This window comes from Myotis lucifugus, unplaced genomic scaffold (genome assembly GCF_000147115.1).
Source record: "Myotis lucifugus unplaced genomic scaffold, Myoluc2.0 scaffold_19, whole genome shotgun sequence".
NCBI classification, from domain to species: domain Eukaryota; kingdom Metazoa; phylum Chordata; class Mammalia; order Chiroptera; family Vespertilionidae; genus Myotis; species Myotis lucifugus.
Genome location: NW_005871067.1, coordinates 9,526,068 through 9,527,991, shown reverse-complemented (window position 1 = coordinate 9,527,991; position 1,924 = coordinate 9,526,068). Strand labels below are relative to the sequence as shown.

Below are 1,924 nucleotides of genomic sequence, written 5' to 3'. Positions count from 1 at the left end.
GTTCAAAGCCCAGCTGGTCCCCCCCTCTTCCTCTCCCGGTATTGTGCAACATTCCTCTACCCTCTGTGAAATATGCCTTTCTCCCCCCCTTATCTTATAACATTTCTCTATCCTCTGTGAATGTGGATTGAGGTAAACAAAGTGTTTTGTTTGCTTCTTGGATTTTGAGGATCTAGTTCTCTCCATTCCCTTCTCCTTTCTTCCTCCTCCACAATGCTTATAATTCTAATATTGCTTTTTCTGATAGAGTCAGCTAATTCTCGTAAAGCTCTTTCATTTTTCTTTATTCTCAGATCTCTCTATTCTTCCCTCTGTGTCATTTCTTTTTCCCCCCTCTGTGTCATTTCTTGATTCCTATCTTTGATATTACTAATTCTTTCCTCCAGCTGGTTGGCTGTTTTCTATGCTCAGTAGTTCACTCTTAATCTCCTTCATGGCATGCTTCATTTCCAGGATTTCTGATTGGATCTTTTTTAAAGTTTTAATTTCTTTGGTAAAGTACTCCTTTTGTTCATTGATTTGTTTTCTGAGTGCATTGAATTGCCTTTCTTTATTTTCTTGCATCTCACTGACTATTTTCAGAACTGTAATCTTGAAATCTCTGTCATTTATATCACATATTTCCATGTATTCCAGCTTGCTTTCTGGGGATTTTAATTTTCTTTCTGATCATCCTCATTACCATGGTTATTTATGTTACTAGGGGCCCACTGCATGAATTCGTGCACCTTGAAAGGAACTGTGGGCCGATAAGCTGTGGTGGGCACAGGGGTGGGTCTCGGCCCCTCCTGTGCACCCCCGCCCAGCCCCTCCCGCCACGGCCCCCAGTCCCCTATCTGCCAGCAGCCCCACTCCTGCTGGTGCCGTTCCTACGTGCTAATGGTGCTGGCTCCACTCACATCCGCTGATGGTACGGAGCTATTGGGGCTGGTTTCAGCAGCAGGTGTGAGCAGGACCAGCACCGTCAGTGGGTGCGAGTGGCGGCTGCTGCCCTGATCGCCTCTCAGGAGCCGGGGGAGGTAGAGAAGCCCTCAGGGGCAATTGGGGCCAGCAGCTGCCGCTTGCACCTGCTGACAGCGCCAAGTGATTGGGAGCGGCGCCGGCTGCAGGTGTGAGTGGGGCTGGCGCTGGCAGCAGGCGTGAGTGCCGGGCGGGACCATGGCACACGGGAGCAAAGAATTTTCAGTAACCACCAGAGACTCACCCCGATGACAGTGACCAGTGCCCCGCCTTGGTCTGGCACCCCCACTCACCTGCTGCACCATCCTGCTGTGGCCAATGCCAGCCATGATCCGTGAATGCCCCCTGGTGGTCAGTGCATGTCATAGCTATCGGTTGTTCTGCCGTTCAGTCTATTTGCATATTAGCCTTTTATTATATAGGCTACTAGAGGCCCGGTGCATGAAATTTGTCCAAGGGGGGGGGTGTCCCTCAGCCTGGCCTGCACCCTCTCCAATCTGGGACCCCTTAGGGGATGTCCGACTGCTGGTTTAGGCCCGATCCCACAGGGCCTAGACCGACAGTCAGACATCCCTTCTCACAATCCGGGACCACTGGCTCCTAACCGCTCACCTGCCTGCCTGATCGCCCCTAACCACTCTGCCTACTAGCCTGCTTGCCCCCAACTGCCCCTCCACCAGCCTTCTCACCCCCAACTGCCTCCCCTTGCTGGCCTGATTGCCCCCAACTGTCCCCCCCACCATCCTGATCACCCCCAACTGCACCCCTGCCGGCCTGCTTGCCGCTTACTGCCCCCCCTACCAGCCTGATCACCCCCAACTGCCCCCACTGCTGGCATGCTTGCCCCAAACTGCCCCTCTCGCTGGCCTGATCACACCCAACTGCCCCCCACTGCTGGCCTGCTTGTCCCCAACTGCCCCCTCTGCTGGCCTGTTTGCCCCCAACTGGACCCCCTGCTGGGCTG

General features: G+C 53.7%; 1 protein-coding gene across 1 annotated transcript in view; it reads left to right on the top strand.

The window, feature by feature from the left end:
• Positions 1-1,924, top strand: part of FREM2 (FRAS1 related extracellular matrix protein 2) — a 381,530-nt gene that overhangs the window by 209,831 nt on the left and 169,775 nt on the right.